This window comes from Narcine bancroftii, chromosome 2, assembly GCF_036971445.1.
Source record: "Narcine bancroftii isolate sNarBan1 chromosome 2, sNarBan1.hap1, whole genome shotgun sequence".
In the NCBI taxonomy this organism is placed as follows: Eukaryota; Metazoa; Chordata; class Chondrichthyes; order Torpediniformes; family Narcinidae; genus Narcine; species Narcine bancroftii.
In genome coordinates, this window is record NC_091470.1 from 334,333,507 (window position 1) to 334,360,453 (window position 26,947).

At 42.3% G+C, this 26,947-nt stretch overlaps 1 long non-coding RNA gene across 1 annotated transcript; it reads right to left on the minus strand.

The window, feature by feature from the left end:
- Positions 1–2,892: 2,892 nt before the first annotated feature.
- On the minus strand, positions 2,893–26,947 carry LOC138752781 (uncharacterized). The gene is made up of 3 exons (XR_011350927.1): positions 26,867–26,947; positions 4,344–4,396; positions 2,893–3,085 (listed from the first exon to the last, which is right to left on the minus strand). It is a non-coding gene; the product is annotated as an uncharacterized lncRNA (long non-coding RNA).

Here is a 26,947-nt window from a genome sequence, read left to right on the forward strand (position 1 = left end):
ATCAACTTGCACAACACCTAGGGAACTTTTGGAATAAAGTTCTAAGTCTTTATTATCCTTTGCGTGGAAATATGCTTCTCAATTCCTCTTTTAAATGGTCGATGGTTCCTTGTTTTACAATCAGGTGCTTTACATCAGTTTAAACACTTTGATCAGATCAGCTGTCAACTTGTTGTACTCGATAAGCTTATAGAACCTTTCTTCATGATCGGCATCATCCCATTGCCACCTGTCCCCAAGCAGATACATAGTGGGATGCTCAGAACTGAATTAAATATTCCAAAGGTGTTTTGACCAAAGTACTCTGTTCTATTGACAGTGATACTTCTCACCTGCTTGACACTTGTATTTCATTAAGGGTGGCATGGTCACTGTAACAGCACCAGTGATTGGGACCGGGGTTTGAATCCCATGCTATCTGTAAGGAGTTTGTACATTCTCCCTGTGTCTGCGTGGATTTTCTCTGTGTGTTCCACTTTCTTCCCACCCTTCAAAACATACTGGGGGTTGTAGGTCAATTGGGTGCAATTGGGCGGTACAGGCTCATGGGCCGAAAGGGCCTGTCTATATTAAATTTAAAAAATTAAAATAAAAAATATTTTAAAAACTGGTCCTTCACTTTCACCAACTGTGATTCTATTCTGTGATCAGTATCAGAGGCTTTTCTGTGGATGAAAGAGACCAAATAATTAGAAGTTGTCACAGAAGGGTTAATCACAGTTGCATTAGCTACATTTGCCAGAAGCCTGTTCTTTGCATTGTACAGAAAAATACATTTCTTCTGATCTCGGATTTTCCGAGGGGCTTGTTAGTATTACTCATGTTCTCCATCCCTGCATTCACAGTTGAATCCAGAGTGGCTGCCAGCACTAGGACAGCTGAAATAGCTGAACTATAGCCCCAGGCTGTGGCCTACTTTCTTCTAAAATTGCTGCACATTCTGAAAGCCAGAATAAACAGTGCTATTCATTGCTCACATGAGTATCTTGATCACATTATAAGATATTGATATCTCAATATATTAAGATTATCTGAGTGTTGAAGATCTGTCATAAAACATTAAGTGCCTGAAATATACTGAAGACACTCAACAATAGATCAATATTTCAAAAGGAAACCCTTCCAACAAATATGAGTTTTGAATTTCATCCACTATCCTTTGTCAAACCAGATGAGATTATTGCAGGAACAACAGGACTAGATTGAGTAATATAGACTACTCCATTTTCTCCAACACAACTTTAATGTGCTATTTTCTGCTTATATTTATTCTACTTGCTGCCACACACACCTCAAAGGCCACCATTTATACATGGAAATGTTACAGTTTCAGATCCCATCTTCCTATTCACTGAATCTGTGATAATGCCACCAGTAGCACAGATGAACATGATGGCAATCCTTATGAATAGCAACAAGGAAAGACTTTTATCTCCTGCTTGGAAAAGGGGCTTAATAATGGCCTCCTCTCTCTCTCTCTAGTTATTCAAGATTCACTTTGAAAATTCCCAAGCTGAGTCTATAGCTCTGCTTATGACAGTAAAATGAAAAATGCAAAAAAAAAGCACAGAGAAATTTCTTGAAAAATTGGGCTGATCTATTTAAAAACAGTTTTTATCCAATGAAAACAATCTTTAAGCCCTTCATGTTTTGAGATACGCAAGACCATTAGTAATGAAAATTTGCTAATTATCCTAAGAACAGATCAACTCTGAACTTCTCAGCTTCTCTCTTCGTTATTCTTTCTGCAGAAAAACGCAGATTGAAGTCATTAATTTCCTTCAAATTTTGTTCTTCAATAAGTTATAGTCTGTCGGAGAAAATGTAAAATACTTTTGACTGTATTTTGCATTCGGTTAGAATTGTAGATCAGCTGTAATCGATTGCATCTGTATTCGTGAGTGGGTAATTAAACCAAAGAGAGAAAGAGATTTTTACATTCAGTACCTTTTTGTTTCTGGATAACTGGGTAGAAAAGGGCAGGTCACATGAATGAATCAGTAGAACCCCTCGTACTTCATTACTATCCTCATTCTGTCATGGTACAAACTTTTAAGTCCAATTATTGTTCTATGCTGCAGTAACCAATCGGTACAAAGTGTTCCAAATGGGATTGAATCAGATGTAATATTAGTCCTGGACTGGAAAATGGTATGCAACTTTTGAGATTTTGTTTTAGAATTGTTTGGGTTTGGAAGTTGGCTTGTAGTGATATGCATCTAACATTAAGGCAGATTATGGTTAGTTGAAAGCTTTCCTTGGACTCTCAGATGCTAAGAAATTGAGCTAGGTCAACGAGGTATGGAGTTATCTTTCCAACTGCTATTCATCATGGGAAGACTTTGATCCTTATCCTAACAAAATTCCCCATAATAATGCTCTATAATCAATGACAACAATTTGACAGCTTTGAGTAGTTCAATGCACCAAGACCTCTTGAATCAGAATCAACCTGACCATAAACCTGACTAAAATGTTTCAGTGAAGCATGGTGCCCTTATTGGGAGGAGATGTTTAACCAAAGCCCTGTCCACTCTCTCCGGGAAAGTTTACATCAATACGACATTAAAGGAGAGCAAGCAAAAAGAAAATAAAGGAGATAGGATAGTTAGAAAATAACTAAAGTCAAAGGTAAAATCAAAAGTGGGGTCGGGCTTTAACACAATCAGTGGAGTGGGAGGCAGAGTTAAATAAGCAGAACAAAGAACAAATATGAAATTAAACTCAAAAGAATAGATGCAGTAATGGAGTAAGATTCAAATGGCCAGAAATGAAGAGATCTAAAGAGCCGTTTTAAAAAGTGGCAAAGAAGACAGACATCACTGATATATGACAGTCATATAATATTGCTACACACCCAGTTCATCAGTAATGTTTATTTTTCTTCTTTCTTTCAGTGTACAGATTAGAAATCCTGACCCAAGCATAATTCTGATCCAAGGGTAGTTATTTTGGCAGCACTGGTTTATGGATTCATCAGAATACAGCTCTCTTCAGCAATCAAATGTTCAAAGAAACCCAGATAAAAGTTGTTTTGAGTGTTCCAAATTTCATCATCTTCCCCAAGCCTTTAACCACTTGAGAGCTGTGAATAGCACGATGCAGATTTAAAAAGAAAAAAAATTCAAATATTGTCAATACTGGGAAATAAACAAGTTGAATAAATCAGCACCTGTTTGAGCGGTGACATGAATCTGTTTCAATTTGCCTACCACAACAACAGGTCTATGGCAGATGCCATCTCACTGGCTCTACACAAAACCCTGGAACATCTGGACAGCATAGATGCATTCCATCAGGATGTTCTTTATTGTATACAGTTCAGCATTCAACACCATCATCCCCTCAAAACTATTCAGCAAACCTGGACCTCAACACCCCACTATGTAATTGATTCTGGATTTCCTCACCTCTGAGAATTGGCAAGAATATCTCCTCCACAATCTTCATCAGTACCAGAGCACCACAGGGTTGTGTTCTTAGCCTCCCTCCTCTACTCATTTTAAACCTATGACTGTATGGCTTGGTATGACATCAAACATCACCTACAAATTTGCTGACAGTACCACAGTTGTGGATAGTATAAAAATGGCCAATAAGACAGCATACAGGAGGGAAATTGAAAACTTAATTGAATGATGTACTAACAACAACTTCACACCAAATGTCACTACAACCAATAAGCTAAATGTGAATTTTAGGAAGGGAAACAAGAGATGTACGATCCATTGATCATTGGGGGATTAGAGGTGGAGAGGGTGTCATATTGTCATGGAAGTCAATATTTTGGAGAACATTTCCTGTACCCAACACGTGACTGTTAGCACAAAAAAAAGCATGACAGTGCCTCCACTTATTCAGGAGTTTGCAGTTTGGTATGACATGGAAAATCTTGGCAAATTTCAACAGATCTGTACTAGCAAGTGTGCTGACTGGTTGCATCATGACCTGGTTTGGGGCACGAATGCCTTTGAGTGGAAAGCCCTGAAAAATGTAGTGAACACAATCCAGTACATCACAGGTAAAACTCTCCCACCATCGAGAAAATCTACATGGAATCCTGCCACCGGAGATCACTAGCAAACATCAAACTTCCACACCACACAGGACATTCTCACTGCTGCTATCAGGAAGGAAGAGAAGGTGACACATAACTCGCACCACCAAATTCAGGAACAGTTGTGACCCATCCACCATCTGACCCCTAAACAACAAACTCAGAGACTCATTTAAGGACACTTACTTTGCTCATAATTTATTATTGAATATTTATTTTCTGTATTGTACTGTCAGTTTGTTTACATTTCTTTCTTTGTTTACATTTCTCTCTTTTGTATACGTACCTTTCCTTGAGTACAGGATTTTGCTCTACCAATGAGAAGAAATTCTTCCTGGTCTACAGGAAAAAATGCATCTCAGGGTTACATGTTTTATCATGTATATACTCTGATAATAAATCTAAACCTAGAACTTTGATTTAAATTAAACAAGATCTTAACTGTCATTGCAAACGGTTTTTGATCTACATTATATGCATTTCCTCTGAAGCCAGAATTAATGGAAAACATATTTAAGATTTTACCCTGAATGTGCACTTCAGGTTAAATTGCTTGTTCTCTTAGGCAGCAGACCCTCTTTGCATCTCCCCTCCACAAAGAAGAATGAAGTAAACTTATTCAATGCCCCTTATTGATTAAGGAAACTTTCCTGTAGACATTTGACAAACTCTTACCCATTCATCCCTTTTACAGTATGCGAGTCTCAGTCATTATGTTAAACAGTAAAATAACCTATAATCACAACCTTACTAATCCAATAATATTAAATATTTTCTTTCAAAGAGAATTATAAATTAGGAGATAAAATACAGGATTATAGACAACTGCTTAGGTCGCTCTTTGGAAGAGCCAGCACTCACCCAATCAGTTAAATGGACATCTCTCCAATTCAATGTAATTTTAAGTTCTAAAATAATAGCCAATAAACAAATTTAAAATGTAGAATGAAGAGCTGGAAAACGAAGACATGGAATTTGTTTGCTAAGTTAATGGTGAAAGGTGAAACTATATTAACAAGGGCTTTGGCCAGGCCATCTTCCAAACTAGGGCTTCTTGTCAGCTTGTACTGTTCCAGTCCCAAACACTCTTGCTGGCTGTAACACTGTACAAGTGATCTCTCTCTCCCTAAGAGCCGACATGCTCTTTCACCTGTTGCCTTTGGTAAACAACAATCCATTTGTCAAGTCTCTTGAGTATTCTTCAAATCTCTTGCAAAAGGTCTGAGTAGCTGATATGTCTATCATGGGGTAGAGCTACAGTATTTCGAATAAGATCTATTTTAAAGTGCTTGTATGTGACCTACTCTAACAAACCTTTCCCAATTTATCTCCCAAAAACATAGATTTAATGTGGGAATATAGGAATATGGTGGGAAGATGTGATAAGACAGCAAGTAAAATCTCAAGGTGGAGAAAGAAGAATTATGAACAGCCCAGAATTATCATAAACTTCTGCAGTATTCTTTCATGTGAATATTATGTTGAACCTGCCACACCAACAGAAATAAAATTTAAATTCTTGCGCACATTCTTTTAGCTACTTAGTTCACACTGAAAAAGATCAGGGAGCCAAATATACCTCTGTGTTAATGTCTATTTTGATTAATCCATAATGTGTGGGGATTTCTATCAAAGTGGATATTTCATGGCAGTCCTTAGTTTGCTTGAGATGATTTCTACTCTTCAGAAAATTGTACCCTTGTGATGAGGTTTCCAGACTCCTTTCAGTTGGCCTGGATAGGATCAGCAGATTTCCTTCTTTGGAGTACTCTGTGAAACCAGGTGGGTATGTGACAAAAGTCTGATAACACACAGTCATTTCCAGTTACATCAGTTTTTTTTTGTTCCAGGTTGTTGTTCAATATTCTACCAAAATTAATGCTCATAATTTAATTTCTCAGACCACCAGAGTAGGATTTGACTTCAGAGCTTTCAGTTTCACAAGATAACCACAAGACTGCAGCTTTACAGCTGTGAAAACTGCCTTCTAGATGAGATGGAGGGATGGAGTTAGGAGAACTGGTAAATAAGTGTGGAGTTCTCATATGCATTACTCCATACCTGCGTTGAGTCACTGAGTGGAACACAGACCACAGACAAACATAAACTACTTGGTCATACCCTCCAATGTTCCTTTGAGTTAACACTAACAGTATTGCTCCTTGACTGTGTCTTTTAGCTGGCAGTCATTCTGAAATTTAATTGTGCCTGGGAAACATACAAGAATGATGCAGCACAGGGTAGTGTGACAGAGTATATAGATATGTTTTTGGGAGATAAATTGGGAAAGGTTTATTAGAGTAGGTCACATACAAGTACTTTAAAATAGATCTTATTTGAAATACTGGAGCTCTACCCCATGCTAGACATGTCAGCTACTCAGACCTTTTGCAAGAGATTTGAAGAATACTCAAGAGACTTGACTAATGGATTGTTGTTTACCAAAGGCAACAGGTGAAAGAGCATGTCGGCTCTTAGAGAGAGAGAGAGATCACTTGTACAGTGTTAGAGCCAGCAAGAGTGTTTGGGACTGGAACAGTACAAGCTGACAAGAAGCCCTAGTTTGGAAGATGGCCTGGCCAAAGCCCTTGTGGTTCATGCAAGAAGAAAGGACTGGCTGTCTAAAGTTTCACTTGGAATAAGAGAAACAAAAAGGCACTCTGTGGTGACCTGAAAGAAAGAGGCATTCATCTGGAAAACCCTGAAGGGGAAAGTTTCTTCGGCAAGTCATTGAAGTGGCTGATTGAAAAGCAATCAGTTGTGGGTGTACAGCATACAATGAATCTCTCTCTGAAAATTGACAAGAACCTTCCTGAGTGGTAACTATTTACCTTTTGAGCACCAAAGCCTGGTGAACTTCATAAATGCTAAATTCTGTGCACAGTTTAAGAATTGCCTACAACCAGAGAACTTAGAGAAATGAAAAGTGAGATTGGACTATGAACCAAAGAACTTTTCTGAACTTACACACACATTACATACATGTGCACTTAGAATTAGAAGGGGGTTAAGTAAGTTAGTGATAAGTTTGATTATATTTTCATGTTTAAAGATAATTAAAAGCAACTTTTGTTTAAGTAACCATTTGTCTTGGTGAATATCTATTGCTGCTGGGTTTTGGGATCCTCTGGGCTTGGAACAATAGCACTGGCACAAAGACACTGGGATGCTTCCCTGGACTTCCAATGCTACAAAGATCTCCAAGTCAACACACAAAAGAGCATTTAATCCTGAATGTCAATGCTTGGAGTCAAACCTTGAGGACTCAGATGTAATAGGACAAGAACTTCAATGACTTCTCATATCTTCAGGTTAGACAATGCATCTTTAAACATAGGCACACATACAGCATGGTAACAGGCTCTTCAGCCTATGAGCCTGAGTTATCCATATACCCCACTGTCATATATTTTGAAGGGTGGAATGAAACCGGTGCACCCTGCAGCATGATCAATAATCACAAGCAGACTCAAAGCAAGCGATTAAAGGCTTTAATAACCTGAAACTTCAGGCATGCCTTTACATGCTGCTGGCCTGGATCCAAGGCTGGTATGGAGGGAAGAGACAAGCACTATCAGCCTTTATGGGGAATCTTACAGGGAGGAGATAAAGGGTCAGAGGCAGGCCAGCCTGTACAGTGTAGTGAGGTCACCTCCTGCACTATCCTGTTCCACTACATACCCAGAGGTAACCCACGCAGACATGTGGAAAACGTAAAAGTTCCTTACAGACATCACTGGATTCGAACCTGGATTGCTGGCACTATAATAGCATTGTGCAAAAAAAAAACAAAAAAAAAATCTTTAAATTTCATATACTATCAGTTGACCTATTAATGATAGGCATCATTCTTTCATTACCCACCTACCTACAATCACTGTCACTTGAAGTTCATAACCAACAGTCAGGTTAGGACTTGACACAGAAGGGGTTGATGGGAATTATAAAGTAGTTAGTGCACCAGGAAGCCTTTCTGAACATGAAAGAGTCTGTCATCATTGTTGAATGGGACTCCCGCCAACCTGACATACATGGCTTGAACACCCTACCAACTGTTCAACCATGATAGGCATTTCACCCAAACCAAATTGCACAAAGCTCAATGCTACCCTTTCCTTTAACTTGCACAATAAGGACAATAAATGAGAGAGGGACAGTGTGGTAAACCACTGTTATGTTATGATTGGCTGCTGCCAGCTGGACATGCCTCCCAAGATCGATCCTACTTATAGCTCTTTGCATGTTCCCCATTCAATGAGATTGGTGGCTGTTCCAGTCTATAGTTAACAAAAGCCTATTAGTTTCTTAAGTTCAGTCTTTTGTGATTATTGATGGTGCTTCAAACAGCAATAACCCCAGTGATAAAATGGTGCTGGCCAGCATTGGCTCATCCGATCCCAGTTTCCCTTCAATCCATCACCCATCTAGCTTCTGATTTATGAGCTACTAATGATGCAAGCATTTAATTCTTGCTTCCATCTCTCTCCCCCACCACCTCCCTGAATCACCATTGTATCCAGGATCACTTTTTAAAAAGATTTTGTGTACCAAACCATTGCTATCTGGCCAGGCATAGGAGGAGAGCAGTAAAATAATGTGGATAAAGACATCCCACCATTTCAGAAACTGATAAATAATGTTGTCTGAGAAAAATAGAGCTCAGTCTGCAGGTAAGCACAATTCTTGCTCAGCCCGCTCCTGTTCATGCTACTGAGCCACGATGGCGTCGTCAGATCCACCTCCAGCAGTGTCATCAAGTTTTCAGGTGAAACAACAGTCGTTGGCCTCATCACCAACAATGATGAGTCACACTATAGGGAAGAGGTGGAAAACCTTGAGAAATGATGCAAGAGTAACAACCAGAGTCTCAACGTGGACAAGATGAAGGAGATGATCGTGGACTTCAGGATGACTAGTGTTAGGTCTGCTTTGTTCATGAATGAGTGAGACAAACACCAGACTGAGTCGAAATCAGGGTTCTTTGTTCTTTATTACCGGATTGTAACACTTGCGACTAACAATGTTAGTCGGAGAATGCATTCTGCCGTTATCAGCAAAATGGTGATTTTTTATACCCTTGGATACATGCTTAGAACATCATCATATCATTACTTGTCCAATGACTAAAACTGTTGCTATCCTTTCCCTGCTAGCTTCCTGCCTCTCAATCCATCAATGTCTCTCTTATCTTGTAAGTACAAGGATGCATTCACATCTTGTTACAGCCCTGTACAGGGTAACTCCTTACACATTCCCATCTCATGATGTTTTACCTTACACTAGGAACAACCACCCTCCACTATACATAATTAACTCTGTAGTAGAGAGAGTGGAGAGCACCAAGTTTCTTAGAGTTCACTTAACTAGTGACCAATTGTGGACATTCAACATCTCTTCACTTGTTAGGAAGGTGCAACAGCGACTGCACTTCCTGAGAAGAGTGAAGTGGGCAAGGCTACTGTTCAGCATTATGTCAATCTTCTATAGGAGCTCTATCAAGAGTGTCCTGGCTGGCTGCATCACAGTGTGGGTAAGGAAATGGATCAGAGGTCAATCCACAGGACAATAAGAGTGGTAGAGAGGATCACTGAAGTCTCTCTCCCCCTCCATTGATGTGATCTACTAAGAATGTTGACTGAAGAGGGTGCACAAAATCATTGAGGATCCTTTCCACCCTGTACAAAGCATCTTTCAGCAGCTCCCGTCGGAAAAGAGATTCAAGAGTATCAGTTTCAGTAACACCAGGCTGAGGAGGAGCTTCTTCCCATGGGCAGTGAGAATGTTGAACGACCAAAGATGTAAAGCAAGATTTATTTATTTATATTTATAGACCTAATGCTTGTACTTTTTATGTATTGTTCGTCTGTATGTGTGTTTATGTTTGGTTGTGTGTCTGTTTTGCACCACAGACCGGAGAACGCTGTTTTATTGGGTTACACTTGTACAATCAGATGGCAATTAACTAGACTTGCCAGTGGGAGAAAATGAATGGTTTATATTTTGAGTTGAAGCACTTTATCAAGGCTGGGAAATATAGTACAGGAGCCAGAGTAAAGAGGTCAGGGTGGGAGGGGTGGGCCATCGCTCCCCACAGGCAGGCAGAGGAGAAACATGACAGACAGATGCAGAGTGGTGGCAGATGTCTGACAAATGGAAAGAGGGGCAAGAAAAACAAATGGGTGGGAAGGAGAAAGATACAATGTTGAGTGGGTGATACAGTGTCGCGTGGGTGATTAGAAGAGAAAGGCTGCCTGTCAAGGAATCCGATAAGTAGAGAAGGTGCAAATGGTAGTGTAAAGAGAGGCCAGATAGAACTGGAAGGTTGGGGGGCAGGTGAGGTGGTGGTGGTGGGGAGATTGGCGTAGGATGAAACTGAAAAAAGAAGAAGAGGATGAGAATGGGGAGGGTGGAGATGGGTGGGAAGGCCAGAACATAAATGGGAGAAGGGAAAGAGCAGAAGGGGTACAGAAGAAGAGAACCTGAGAACAGAAAATTCTTTGTTGATACCACTGGCCCATGTGGCTCCTCTCAGTTAGATTGGACCTCTCTCTGGCAGTTTAGGAGGCCCAGTTCAGACAGGTCGATGCAGGAATAGGGAGGGATTTGAAATGGCATGCAACTAGGAAATCAGGAAGGCCACTACGGACAATCTACGGAATGGTCCACTCGTCTGCATTTACTGTCACTGATACTGAGGAGGCTACATTGGGAACACTGAACCAATATTTTCATCCAATGAAGCTTGAGGAAGTGAATCTCTACTTCACGTGGAAGTGCTGTAGGAACCCTAGATGTGGTGAGGGAAAGGATGTAAGAGCAAGTGTTACACTTCCTGCAGTTGCATGGGAAATTATTAGGAGTGAGGGAGAGGTAGAAAGAGAGGGATGAGTGGACAAGGGAATTATGGAAAGAGCAACCACTGTGGAAGGTGAAAGGGGTCTGGGTCTAGTGATACAATGAGACAAGTCTGAAGCATAGGGGGAAAGATGGCTTGGACACCATGTTATCAGCCAGCAGGATTGATAAGAGTTTTGAAGCATATCAGGCTAAGAATTAAGTTGGAGAAATATAATGGAAGAGTGTTATGGGAATCATAAAATATTTTGCTCAGTGGGAAGTAGTTCAGAATGTCAAGGAGCATGAATAAGTATATCATTAATCTGCAACGGGACTTAGTGCAGAGGTAGGGGCCCTGCTTTTTTTCAATGGGCAATAAGATTACATTTACTAATTTCACCTTCAGCTGTGTGAAACACCAATTGCTTTCTACCATCTTCTTTCTCTTCATCCTCCTTTCCCCCTTCGACTCACCATCTGATTATCGTGCATCTGGTAACAAGGCACTTACAAATTAATTTAAGTAACCATTTTGACATGACTGGCATCGGGGTCCTTTTCTGCTCTGAATTTAGTGTTGAGAAGGTGCAGGCAGTAGAATTTAATAACGGTGTCCTCAGTGAAGCACAAGCAGACCTTATGCTGATCTAGTCTGAAGGTTCACTTTAGAGGATTGCTTCCAGCTCACACTAGAATCAGAATCAGAATTTATTGTCGTGAACAAGTCATGAAATTCAGTGTTTTGTGTCAGCTTCACAGTGTAAACATTCATATTATAACCATCTTGTGACAATTACTATTTAAAAATTTAAATAACAGTGCATGAAAAGGAAGGCTCTGTCTTTGGTTCATTGATTATTCAGGAATCTGATGGCAGCGGGAAGAAGCTGTCCTTGTGCTCATCTTTAGGCTCCTGTATCTTTTTCCCGATGGTTGCAGAGTGAAGAGACTATAGCCTGGGTGATGGGGGCCTTTGAGGATAAAGGCTGCTTTTTTTAAGACACTGCCTCATGTAGATGTCCTCGATGGAGTGAAGTCTGGTGCCTGCGATGCCACAGGCCGAGTTAACAACCCTCTGGAGTTTATTCTTGTCTTGAGAGTTGGCACCTCCATACCAGGCAATGATACAACCAGCAGAATGCTGGTTCACATGTAAAAGTTTACGAGGGTCTTCTGTGACATACCGAATTTCCTCAAAAACCTCACAAAGTATAGCACTAGCAAGCATTCATTGTGATTGCATCAACATGGAGGCTCCAGGATAGATCATCAGCGATAATGACACCCAGGAATTTGAAGTTATTGACCCTCTCCACTACTGAGCCCTCCATGAAGACTGTTTCGTGTTCCCCTGACTTCCTCCTGAAGTCCACAATCATCTCTTTGGTTTTGCTGAGGTTGAGTGCAAGGTTGTTCTTGTTACACCTCTCAACAAGCTGATCTATCTCCCTCCTGTACGCTTCCTCATTGCCATTTATGATTCTGCCGACAACTGTGGTGTCATTGGCAAACTTGTTGATGGCATTGGAATTGTGCCTGGCCGCATAGTCATGGGTAAATAATGAGTCGAGCAGTGGGCTGAGACGTTGTTTCCATTTCGTATTGACTGTGGTCTTCTGATGAGAAAGTCAAAGATCCAGTTGCAAGGGGGAGGGGGAGGGGGGGCAGTGGGTGTGGTACAGAGGCCTCGAGTTTGTAGCTTCTTAACCAGCACTGAGGGAATAATGGTATTGAAGGCTGAGCTGTAGTCTATGAAATGCAGCCAGATGTATGATCTGCTGTTTTCGAGGTAACCCAGAGCTGAGTGGAGAGCCAGCGATATCGCATCTACTCTGGAGATTGTGACGATAAGCAAATTACAGTGGCACCAGTTCTTTGTTTAGGTACATGTTAATTCAAAGCATTTCATCACAGTAGAAGTTAGTGCTACTGGGCGGGAGTCATTGAGGCAGCCCACACTACTCTATTTGGGTACCGGGATGATTGATGCCCTTTTGAAGCAGGTGGGAACCACTGACTGCCGCAATGAGAGGTTGAAAATGCCCATGAACCCTCCAGCTAGTTGGTTGGAGCAGATTTTCAGTCCCCTGCCAGGTACGCCGTCAGGGCTTGACACCTTACGAGGGTTCACCCTCTTGAATGACGCTCTGACGCCATCCTCAAAGACAGCTATCATAGGGTCCTCAGCCTTTGCAGGGATTCAAGTAGGCACTGTTGGGTTATCCTTCTCGAATTGGGCATAGAAGGTGTTCAGTTCATCGGGTTGATGGTGAAGACCTTTTCTTCCTCTTTGACTCCTGGCCCTCCGATAGCAGTTTGCTTGCTCTGGAGGCCTTTTGAGCATTTTGTGTTCCAAAGGAAATAATTACTAGCATTTATTAGGCAACACTTTGTGCAAACGTCAGGGTGAAGTCCTTCAGCAGCTGCTGAACTATTTCAAATTTTACAACTTCAAATAACTATGGGAAGCTTGAAACATTTGCAGGGTTGTGGCCACCACCAGAAGAAATATATCAGCAACCTACTCTGAAAGTAGTTAGTGATCATTTTGCGTAGCACTGGCGGTGATTTCTCCCTGCTGTTTGTCCAGATGTTTAAGTTGAAGAGGGAGTGTCACTGAGCTCCCAAGATGTGAGAGCTTATGTTCTATCAGTGTTGCAGGCTGATTAATTTCATGATCTATTTTCTCCTTATAACAGATATTCATGGCATGCACCACCCCCCCCCCCCCCATTCTTCAGTAAATGTGTGCTTGATATTACCTGCCCCATATATTTATAAGCAACGCTCAACCATTTTGGAAATCTAAGGGCACCAACAATCTCTTATTAGACTAAAATCGATGCAAATTTTAGCCTAAGTTTGGAATATATTTGCTGTCTCTATTTCAATCCTCATTTTAAGATACCTCTTTTATTCAACATTTGTGTCACTAAAGAAGTGGATATTAAAAAGAGAAGGCCAACTGCTGGGCATTGTTGAATTGAACTGAATAGCCTGTTTCCATGCTGCACGATTCTGTGACTATGTTAATCAAAGCAATAACCGACTATGTTAACTTGGATCACCTTGTTTATTGTTGAGCTAAAATTCAGCATTATTCATCTCAAGCCATCATTCTGATAGCAGGTTGTGACAGTAGGCCCTTTCAAGCTGCTGTGTAAAGTGGGGTAAACCAGGCAATTTTCCCACTCACACAGCAGCTTGAAAGGGACCGATCTGGTCAGTGTAATCCAAATCCAACTGGGTCCCTGACCTACCTCAGAGATAGTCAGGGCTTGAAAACTAAAATGGCCGACACGGTTGTTCCAATGACGTCAGTGCTTGCTTGCGTGCGTCACCGGGTTGCATTTACTGAAATGCGCAGGGCTTACATCCTGCTGGTCCTCCAATGACTGCAGCATTTGCCTGACAGTGGTGGCCACAACAGTTGCCTGCTGTACTACAGCACAGCAGAGTTGATTAGTCAGCATCTGAAGATTGTTCCTGTTTGCCATTCGGACTTCGATTTGTCACTTCCGGTAGTACTTCCAGTAAGTGCATGGCACGTCATTGCGGGGGTGAGATCCCCCTTAAATCGCCAGGCTGGTGATTTAATGAGTCGATCCATCTGCAGGAGGGCTACCCAGGCACTGCAGTTTAAAAGTGCCTAGTTTCTCAACTCTCACTCTTTTAATCAGACATGCCATTATCAGACTATTGCCAATCAGTGGAAACATGGTTATCAGTCAATGCTTTTATTCTATCTCTTCTCACCAAGGGCTGGGTGATAACAATATATGTGGGAGTCATGCCAGCTTTTGCAACAAGAGGCTGGCCATAGAATGGGTTTCTTTGAATAAGGTTGGTGGGGTGGGGGGGAGGTGCCTGAAACTATTGAAACTGTGAGAGTGACCTCACAGGAAGGGTGCTACTGTTCTAGAGCTGCTCAATTCTGTGAAAAATACAACCCAGCCCTTTTAGTCAGCTTCTGTTCAGTATCCTCTGTGGTTCACACGGGGCTGTCAGACAATGAACATTCTCACACTTTCAGCCTTGCCTCAGTTACTCACAGTTACTATAGGTCAGGGTCCAGGATGAACTAGAGTGGGTGTAAAATTTATAGTGGCTTTTCCTCTGTTCTTCCAGAATAACACAATTTACATCACCAGAAATGTTTGATTCTGTGGAAGCATGATGTGATAACACCCGTCTGTGCAACTGGATTCTGGACCTCTTTATGGAAAGACCACAGTATGTCTGGTTGGCAGCAGAATCTCAAGCCCCATCACACTGAACACTTACACACCTCAGGGCTGTGTGCTCAGCCCGCTACTGTTCACTTTGCCGACTCGTGACGGTAGTGCCAGCTTCAGTTCCAAACCATCAAATTTGCAATGACACAACAGTAGTTGGCCTCATCAGCAATAATGATGTCGGGAAAATAACTTGTAATCTACGTAATAAGTATTTTTTTAAATGAATATGGAGCCCATATTTACAATTTGTTGGCTTTCTGAAAGCCGTCCTGTTGGTAATCCACAGTTCCATTATTATTTGAATTGATACTTATATTTCTTTTTGACTTTCTCCTAACTTTTTTTCTTTTTCTTTGATATTTTAGGGGAACATTGGTGGGTGGGGGTGGGGGGGGTTGGAAGGGAGGGAAGAAGGGAGGGAGGGATGAGGGGGATTTATATATGTATAGATAGATATTTTGCGGAAACTGCCAAAATGTTTGGCCTGGAAGTCAGCCTGAAGAAAACTGAGGTCCTCCATCAGCCAGCTCCCCACCATGATTACCAGCCCCCCCACATCTCCATCGGGCACACAAAACTCAAAACGGTCAACCAGTTTACCTATCTCGGCTGCACCATTTCATCAGATGCAAGGATCGACAATGAGATAGACAACAGACTCGCCAAGGCAAATAGCGCCTTTGGAAGACTACACAAAAGAGTCTGGAAAAACAACCAACTGAAAAACCTCACAAAGATAAGCGTATACAGAGCCGTTGTCATACCCACACTCCTGTTCGGCTCCGAATCATGGGTCCTCTACCGGCACCACCTACGGCTCCTAGAACGCTTCCACCAGCGTTGTCTCCGCTCCATCCTCAACATCCATTGGAGCGCTCACACCCCTAACGTCGAGGTACTCGAGATGGCAGAGGTCGACAGCATCGAGTCCACGCTGCTGAAGATCCAGCTGCGCTGGATGGGTCACGTCTCCAGAATGGAGGACCATCGCCTTCCCAAGATCGTATTATATGGCGAGCTCTCCACTGGCCACCATGACAGAGGTGCACCAAAGAAAAGGTACAAGGACTGCCTAAAGAAATCTCTTGGTGCCTGCCACATTGACCACCGCCAGTGGGCTGATAACGCCTCAAACCGTGCATCTTGGCGCCTCACAGTTTGGCGGGCAGCAGCCTCCTTTGAAGAAGACCGCAGAGCCCACCTCACTGACAAAAGGCAAAGGAGGAAAAACCCAACACCCAACCCCAACCAACCAATTTTCCCTTGCAACCGCTGCAATCGTGTCTGCCTGTCCCGCATCGGACTGGTCAGCCACAAACGAGCCTGCAGCTGACGTGGACTTTTTACCCCCTCCATAAATCTTCGTCCGCGAAGCCAAGCCAAAGAAAAAAAAAAAAAAAAAAATATATACATACATACATACATATATATATATATGTATATATATATATATATATATATATATACATACAGATATATATATATATATATATATATTCTCTCTCTCTCTCCCCCTCTCCCTCTGCGATCTATTTTAACTTCTTTCTTTCTCAATTATGATGGAGTGAAGACCTGAGAAAGGGTTAGGATCTCCTGACACATTGTGCAACATTTTCTGTTTTTAATTTCTGATTTTCGGAAGCTACTTTTTAAAATTTAGTTCTCATGATTCAATTTTAATTGAAAAAAAATTAAATTAAATTATTTTTTTTTTAAAATGTAGACATACAGCATGGTAACAGGTCATTTCAGCCCATAAGTCCATGCTGCCCAATTTACACCCAATTAATCGACACCCCTGGAAGGTTTTTGAATGATGGGAGTAAACCGGAGCCCCTGAGGAAAACCTGTACAAACCCCTTACAGACAGTGCAGGATTCAAACCCTAGTCCTGATCACTGGTGCTGTAAAGGCGCTGTGCTAACTGCTACACCAACCATACTGTTCCAAATTAGAATGATTTATGAATTAGAATGAACATATATTCTTCATTGGTGATGTATATTGATTTTGATGCTCCCCTACTTCTTATTCAAAACAAGTTTTCTGAGAATGTCTGAAATGCTGTCCTCTTCATCTTCTGTAAATAGTGATTTAAAAAATTGCTCAACATTACTGATACTTCCATGTTAAATATCACATCATTTATACTTACAAAGTCAAATTGCCCTGATCTTCACATTTTCTTAATACAATTATAATCTCTCTTTAACGATAGAAATGGGTGTAAGTCTATAGTTCCATGAAAACAGTGAAGACCGGTAGACAGGAAGGTGAAACATGTGTTTGGCACACTTGCCTTCATTAAATCAGGACAATAAGTTGAGGAGCAATATTCTTTAATAAAGTACCTGTACCTAATTAAATGCCTTCAGGGAGCCCAAATAAATTAATTGCATAGGCTTCAAGACCCATTGAGCACTATTCTTGGCATTTAAACCATTTGAAAGAATATTATTCTTCAGATTGGACTTTAAAATATTGCACCATCTTCTTAATCAGGCAGGCTATTTGGAGGGAAGTGATGAGTAATGTTTATCGTTCAACCAATATAACAAAAATAGGTCATTATTATTCTTGTTTGTGGGATAAATATGATGATTAGCTGCTGCCCAAGTATACATCATTGACAACTTGTTAAAATGTCTGAGGTTTTCCTGATCTTGTGAAAGTACACCGTGGAAATGCAAACATTATCCATTGTCTACTCAAATACAATTTGATGGCTGGGTTGGGTGGATTATATTACATATGGCCATTGAAAAGAAAGGGCTTGATGAATGAATTGATTTTCTTGTTCCATTTTGCTATAATTAATAAATATGGAAACCTTAAATTCTTTTTGAATATATTAGCATTTTTACTTTGGAACTTTCCATAAAGTTCCTACACAAATTACTCTTGACTCATTAAGAATTTATGCACTGACCCGCATCGGACTTGTCAGCCACAAACGAGCCTGCAGCTGACGTGGACTTTTTACCCCCTCCATAAATCTTCGTCCGCGAAGCCAAGCCAAAGAGATAGATATTACATATGTACTTAAATTTTTAGTTTTATTGAATATGTATACATGGATGTGGTTTCAAAATTCTTATATAAAATGTTTTAAAAAAGAACAATGATGTGTCAGGTTACAGAGAGGAGGTTGAAAGGCTCGTAAAATGGTGGCATGAACCTCAATCTGAGTCTCAACATGGAGAAGACAAAGGAGACAAAAAAGAGATATAGGAGGATCAGAGCCAGTAACACCAAGCAGATGAATAGTTTCTTCCCACGGGCAGTGAGAATGCTGAATGACCAAAGGAACTGTTCACAACAACTATCGAGACTCTCATATTTGTGAAACAATATTTATTGGTATATAAGAATACTTGTCCTGCATATATATTGTTTGTCTGCATGTGTACTATGTCTGGTTGTATGTCTACATATTTATCCTGAGGACAGGAAAATGTCTTTTTATCAGGATACAATCAGATGACAATAAACTTGACTTGAGATGATTGTGGACTTCAGGAGGGTGAAGGTCAGCCATTGTCCACTACACATCAATGGCTCTGCCATTGGAGAGGGTAGATGCACAAAGTTCCTTGGTGTACATATAAGGGACGACCTATTCTGAACTCACATCCCCTCATTAGTCAGGATGGCATAGCAAAGACTAAAATTCTTTAGGAGGGTGAGGAGGACAAGGCTACTGCCCCCTATCTTGATGACCTTTTATAGGAGCATAATTGAGAGTGTCTTGTCTAACTGCATCATTGTGTGGTATCATGCAAAACATCAGGCTATACAGAGGATAATTAAAACAGCTGAGAAGATCACTGGGGTTTCCCTTTCCTCTAGAGATGGCATTGACTGGGAGTGTTGTGTAAATAATGCTCAATGAACTATAGAAGAGCCTTTTGATCCAGTGCACAGTAGCTTTAACCCATTGCCATCAAGAAGGAGGTATAGAAACATCAAAATCAGGAAGGCCAGGCTGGGTAATAGTTTCTTCCCGCAGGCTGAGATTAACAAACAGAATCCTGTAACCACATACACTATCCCAAATATTTATATATTTTATATACAAATAAATATATATATTCAAGATTCAAAGTTCAATTTATTGTCATGTAATAAAACAGTGCCATATTACACAAAATTGCTTTTACCTGCTGTAAGGCAGACAGATTCACCATTGACAGAAATTGCCTGAAGCACCTCTTACAATCAGAGAAAGAGAAGCAAAAGAGAGTGTCCATAGACTGGCCTCCAGTGCATCCGCAGGCTTTGCAGCCACAGGGTCTAGTCCAAACCATCGGCCAACCAAGCTCCAGATCTGAACCTCCAACACGATCAGGAACCCTTCAGCACCTCCTCGCATCCTGGTTTTGATAGCTGGTACCCTTTCAGCCAGTCTCCAGCAGTCCACAACCTGTCATGTATCCCCCTGACAACAGTCTCCAGTGGCTCACAGCTTCTGAGCCTGCTGAATGCATGGGACTTTCAGCCACAGAGCTCCCTCACTGATCCGCTGCCGTGGACACCATCCCATGGGTCATCTCCTCTTCTTTTTCTCAGACAGGGGTGATCTCCCACTTTCAGGTGCCCTGCACCCGTCCTCCGCTTCCCTGGAGCCTGAAACCCCATCTTGGGTCATGAGATTCAAAATAAAAATATCGTCAGCTCCTTTAATGGGCCGTTCAAAGCCTGTGTGGAGCTGATGGAAGTTAACTGGGCGGTTGGACCCCACGGGAGGACTGTATCTCCACTCCTTGCTCTCCATGGGTCCATACCAGTGGCAGCACTGCCCTTACAGAAGCAGCACCATTTTTATTTATATATATATATTTTTTTTTATTTTATTTTTTTTAATTATTTATGTGATCATTATGCAGTGTGCATTGTGTGTTTTTGTGCAGGCACCATGGTCTGGAGAGATGTTGTTTTGTTGGGTTGTATATGTACAATCAAATTATAAAAGAACTTAAACCTGATATAGGGCACAATGAGAATTTTTATTCCCAAACCTTAATATTTATCACAATCCCGGTTGAATCAATGGGACAAAGAAAATATCTTTTCCTTCTACAGCATCTTCTATAATGCTAGGGCTTCAATGATAATGGGTTACATCAAGCTAGTAAGAGGAAGGAGTCATTAGTAATAGGAAAGTTACTGGTTATGATGCAGCTTCATCGAAGCTAGATGATATTACAATTGAGTCAAATCTTCTCAAGGCCCAGCTGTAATTGAGGAATGCAGTCTGGAGCTATGCACAAAAACAAGCTGGAAATGCTCAGAGTGTCTGGCAACATCTATGAAGAGACAGAAGCAATTGAATGCATTGACAAATCTTCCTCAGAAAAAGCGATTATTGCAAATAAATATAATTTGTACAGCAAGGAACAATAGGAAAGGAACGTGAAAATGCAGAACGTTTGGGAGCTGGACCAAAGATCATTATGCAAACTGTGATGAAAGCAAGAGATAAAAAATGCATAAGGAATAAAGCACAAAACACAGCAGGAAAAGTCAGGGCCATAGAGATTTACGTCCAGCAAGCTACTCTTAAAAAGAGCATTCACAGCAGGCAAGCTGCATACACCAAGTTCTCGAGAAGCAGTAATGAGATAAGAACACAAGTACTAGGAGCAGTAGGAGGCCATCTGACCCTTTAAACCTGTTCGACCATTCAATAAGATCATCACTGATCAGGACATGGACCCAGATCCATTTAACTATTTGTTCCCTTTAACCCTGAATCACCCGATTATTTAAAAAAATCTATCTCACTGTATCTTAAGCATATTTAATGCGACCACCTCCATTGCTTCACTGGATAGATAATTCCACAGATTTACTACTCTGGGAGAAGTATCTCATCTCTGTCTTAAATTTCTACTCCACTGAAACTTGAGACTTTTGTCCTGTAATTCCAGTGTCACCTCCCAGTGGAAACAACCTCCCTGCTTTTATCTCATCCGCTCCTTACATGATTTTATATATTTCGATGAGATTCCACTCTCAACATTCAAAACTCAAATGAGTATAGTCCCGGGCTACTCAATCACTCTTCATAAGCCTCTAAATCAAGGAAGAAATTTGAAAATTATCTGCACTAAAACATCATGTTTAAGATCTAAGCATTCCACAATCATTCCTCCATTGAAATCTACCAGCAAACAATGGGCAATTAAAGACAGAACTAGTCTTAAAAAGGTATATTGTCGTGTCTTCAGAATTTCCCTAGCACTGCATTGTTTCTGATTTGTGTAAAACTTTGCAGTTTATTCCAATTATCAGCTAAACTATGAGAGTTTCTTCCTCAGGTTTATTTAATTTTTGACTGCTATTCCTTGACATCTTCATTTAACAATAATGTATCATGTTCAGTTCCAAATGTTCCAATCATCCCAGCAATCAAAGCCAATCAATTCGAATGAAACTCCAATTGAATAGCTGTATATACAAATTTGGATTAAAATAATACAATTTATTATCTTCAAGATCAAAAAAATAATTTCATTAATAATCACATCAGAGCCACTGTTTAATTGTTTTAGACAGCAGGCAATGACACCCCTTATCTAATATTATCCACTGTAGTCACACATTGTCATCCATTTAGTAATTTAATCACTTGTAGCATCTGCTAATGGCAGCACTACTGAAATGAGAGATGTCCACACAGCACTGATCTTTGAATTCCTCGTGCTGCTTGAGGAGACCGCCCACATCCTGTGAGGGGTGTACTGGCCTTAGGAAGTGACATCAGCGCGTTGCGGTGTCACTCACCATCCAGTGGCACACAACATGGAAGTGGCGCTGTCCCCAGGCAATAAGTGTTACCAAACACAGAAAGGAAGGGGTCCCTCACTCTCTTGTATCAGACGACTGGGGCTGCGATTCGGCCCATTTAACCACGCGGTCGCTTGGCCCGCTACACCACCCCACCACAGAATTGCTGCCATTTAAGCGATTTACTTTACTGTCTTTGGCCAGGCAGCCTCTGTGTCTGACCCGGGGATCCAGGGCGGGCTGGTCTGAGTCCAGATGCGCTGCCTTGAGGGGATCAATGATAAACCTGTCCTGCCACCCGCCAATATCCAAGGTGAAAACGACACCATTGCGCTGCAAAACCTTGAATGGGCCTTTGTAAGGGCATTGTAGGGGTGTCCCTTGCTGTCCTCTCTGAACAAAAACAAATTTGGTGGACTGCAGGTTTACAGGGACGTGGCAGGGTTGAAGCCATGTCAGGAAGGTAGCGGAGGTTTCTGTTTACCCATTTGTTCCTCAATCACTGGAGGATGTCAAAAGCACTGGGTTGTGGGTTGGGAGGGTTGAAGTGACTGTCCCTTGGGATGATAGGCGGGGATCAGTTCACCATCTTGGCTGACCATGCTTCTTTTGGTGCTGTGTGAATTCCTAACACTACCCATGGGAGTTTGTGCATCCAATTAGGGCCTTGTAGTCGAGTTTCAGGGCTGCTGTCAGGTGGCGGTGGAAATGTTCGAGGCCATTTGCCTGAGTATGGTAGGCCATGGTGTGGTATAACTGGCTGCCACAGAACTTGGCTAGGTTGGACCAGAGCGAAGATGTGAACTGGGCTCCTCGGTCTGAGGTGATGTGGTTTGGGACTCCAAAGCCTGCATCTCAAGTGGACATGAAAGCTTTGGCGCAAGTCTCTGTGACACGTGGGCAGGGGTATCGCTTCCAGGCAATGGGTAAAATGGTTGATTACTGTGAATAAATACCGTATGCCTTGGCTCACAGGGAGTGGGCTGACGATGTCCATGTGCACGTGGTCAAAACAGCACTGTGCCGGTTCGAAACTCTGGAATGGGGCCTTGGTTTGTCTGTGTGCACTTTGGTGTGTTGGCAGTCCAAGCAAGTCTTAGCCCAGAGTGTTACATCACAGCGGAGGCCATGCCACACGAAAATGTCAGACAGCAGGTGAACCATAGTCAATATGGAAGGATATGACAGACCATGTATTTGGTCGAACAGCCGCTGTTGCCAGGTTACGCGTAGGATGGGTCTGGTAAAACCTGTGGACATGTTGCACAGTAAAGTCGGGCTCCCCGGTGAAGGACAGGAATGCTAACCTTCAGGGTGGTGATGGCGGTCCGGTAGGCCTGGACATCTGCACCCTCTGCTTGGTCTTTGGCTAGATGAGCAACATTGAACCCTCTTGAGGTAGCAATGATGGCCGGTCTGGACAGCGCGTCGGCCACCACATTGGATTTGCCTGCGATGTGGCAAATGTCCATTGTTTGGAATTGTAGGAGGGTTGTTGCTGTTGTCTCACCGACCACAGGTCTGAAATCTTGCTGAGTGTGTGGGTGAATGGTTTGTGGTCTGTGTACATGACGGAAACCTTTCCTTCTAACATGTACTGGAACTGTTGTATTGCCAGGTACAGTTCTGGTGTCTGGAGATGTTTGCTGAAGAAAGCCAGGGGGCGCCACTGTTCATCAATCCTCTTCTCCTGCACCATTCTGACTGCTCTGTCCAATGCGTCTGTTGTATGAGCCGGGGGAGGAAGAATCTGGATGAGCCAAAAATGTGACCTCTGCCAGTGCCGCTTTAGTTGACTGGAATGCTTCAATGGTTTTGTGTGTCCACTGGAGCACCTTGTCACTGAGTTTGTTGAGGTCAAATAGGGGTTGCATGAGTGTATCTGCTCCCAGGAGGAAACGATAATAAAAATTCACCATCACTAGGAATTCTTGTAGCCTTTTGATTGTGCTCAGACTGGGAAAATGTGGGTTAGTTTCCACCTTATCCAGAAGCGATGTGGCCTGCTTTCGGGTGACACTGTGTCCCAGGAAATTGAAAGTTTCCAGGCCGAACTAGTACTTAGCCAGGTTCATGGTGAGTCTGAACTCCTGCAACTTGTCGAAAAGGCGAGTCAGGTGCGTCCTGTTTGAGCTGCCATCAGGGCTGGTGATGAGAATGTCATCCAGGTAAATGAGGATGAAATTGAGGTCCCTGCCAACCACATCCATGAGACGCTGAAATGTCTGGGCTGCATTCTTTAGACTGAAAGACATCTGAATTAACTCAAAAAGGCTGAAAGGTGTAATAATGGGCATTTTCAGGATGTCGTTAGAATGAACCAGAATCTGATGGGCCTTTGATGAGGTCCACTTTGGAAAAAAAATCTGGCAGCCCTGGAGTGTCATGGCAAGATCCTGGACATGTGGGATGGAGTATATATCTGGGACGGTGGCACCGCTGAGTCACCTGTAGTCATCACACAGGCGCTGACTGCCAGAATTCTTCTGGACCATGTGCAGCGTTGAAGCCCAGGGGCTGTTTGAGTGGCGGACTATACCCTACTTCTCCATGGCAGAAAACTCGGTCTTGGCTTGGAGGAGTTTGTCTTGCAGGAGTGTTAGGTCTGCTTTGTTCATGAATGAGTGAGACAAACACCAGGCTGAGTCGAAATCAGGGTTCTTTGTTCTTTATTACCGGATTGTAACACTTGCGACTAACAAAGTTAGTCGGAGAATGCATTCTGGTGTTTGTCTCACTCATTCATGAACAATGCAGACCTAACAGGAGGCACAGTGTTTGTACATATATTGGAGGCCCGGTGGTATCGATGTGCTCCATAACGTGTGCTGGTTTAGCGTCATGGAAGTTGGCACCAACAGTGATGGGTACTAGGCCAGTAGGAGGGAATATTGATTACAGACCTGAGCATGGCCTTAGAATAAGGGGGTATGACTGGAAAGTGGTAGCATTGACCAAATGGCATCTGTTCATGTCCACCAGGAGCTTATGTGCCCGGAGGAAATCTGCTCCGAGTAGAGTTAATCCAACAGATGCAATCTTACACTTCCAGTGGAAAACCGTGTCCGTGGCGTGTATTGTGACCAGGCAGGTATCGAAACTTGGAATCGAGGAACTATTGGCTGCCTGTAGGGGAAATCCCTTGGAATTGTGTTTGAGTTTGAAATACATCAAGTGGAATCAGGCTTATCTCTGTGCTCGTGTCAACTAAGAAATCCCTCTGCTCACTGTTTCATGAGGTAGGTAGAGTAGGCCTTTATGTGTGTCAACTGCTGAGACCCCTATTTGCAGCTGGTTTATCCATTTCCCACCGCTGTGCTTGACTTGGAGTTGGGGTATGAGCATGGAGGAAACCACTGCTGGGCATTACGGCCCCATCTGCGGTGGTGGAAACAGTAATCACTCTGTTTGAGCACTGGGCCGTGACTGGGCCGTGACTACTGCTGGATGTCCCGGCAGGTGGAGTTGAATTGGTGGTGCCGACGGCATAGATCAATTGCACATTTATGAAGCTCTGTGGTGGAGTGTGAAAAAGCCTGTCTGTTTCTTTGGCTACCAGGTGTGGGGCACTGAAATCCATGTCGAATATTGAAGAGGAAATGTGCACTGGTAGCTTGGAGAGGAACAGGGCTTTGAATAAGAAACAGTTTGTGTGTCTGTCTGCTAAGGCCACCATTTCGGGCATGAGCTCTGAGGGGTTCCTATCTCCTAGGCTTTGCATATTCAAGATGTGGACAGCGCGCTTGAGTTGGCTGAATTGTTCGTACATATGCTCCATAGGAGGATTTTCCACAAAGGGGCTTACTTTTGCTGTGGTAGTGACGTCCAGGGCACTGATGATGTGCCAGAACTTGATGTCCTACAAGATGATGCCTCTAATTTGGAAATGTGACTCGGCCAATTATAATCAATTCCTGGGCTGATTTGCCCAGAAAGGCAGGAAATGCACGCCCACAGCATTGGCTGCTGCCGTTGTGACTGTAGCAGTAGTAGCATCCTGCATTTTGTGGTGTTTCAGGTGGGTTCAAAAGACTTTGGAACCATTGGAGTCACCACTGTAGTGCCTGCTAACAGCAATGCTACTAAAATATAGATGTCCACACAGCACGAGGCAAACCCATAAATGAAGTTTATTTTGAATTCCTCCCACTGACCTCAAGGAGACCGTCCACTTCCTGTGAGGGGTGCCCTGGCCGTAGGTGTCGTGGCGCCACTCTTTGTCCAGTGGCACGCAACACGAATGCAGCACTATTCCCTAGGCCACGCGTGCCGCCAACTGTGGGTTTCTCCTTGGAAGGGAAGGGGGGCCCCCGCCATCTTGTGTCGGATGACTGGGGCAGTGATTCGGTCCGTTTAACCGTGGGGTCGCTCAGCCTGCTACACACTTCTGTTTGCTTTGTCACTGCAGGCTGTTCTTATTGCTCATTTGTCCTCTACCCTACTTTCCATACCTCTGAGCTTCCTCAAAGCTGATTATATCTGCAGCATTCTCATGCTTTCTGAAAGGTCATCAACTTGAAACATTAACTCCATTTTTCTCTTCACAGATGCTGCCTGGCCCACTGAGTAACCGTGGCATTTTCTAATTATGTTACTGAATACTCATTCAATTTTAAGACAATCAATATTTTTTAATTAATAAAATATCTGGAGACATGCAAACTGGTTCTTGTGCTTTGCCTGATTACAAGATGCCAGTCAGGCCAACGCACATCTTGAGCTTTTCTGATAAATGAAGTGTCTAAATATTTGCCTTGGAAATAATGGCAACTTATTAATACCAAACAATAGACCTATTATGGATTGACTCCAAAGCTTTAAGTCCTTGAGAGGAAAAATGGATAGAGTGTATTACACAATATTTAAATATTTACTTGGCATCATAATGAATGTCATCAGTGGAGCAGCACTTAAAAAAGGTTAATTATGGACAGAAAAGACATACCTGTACATGGCCTGGAGATACTCATGAAGAGTATCTCTCAACCTTTCTCAATCAGTTTCATTGTACTTCCTCACACTTCTT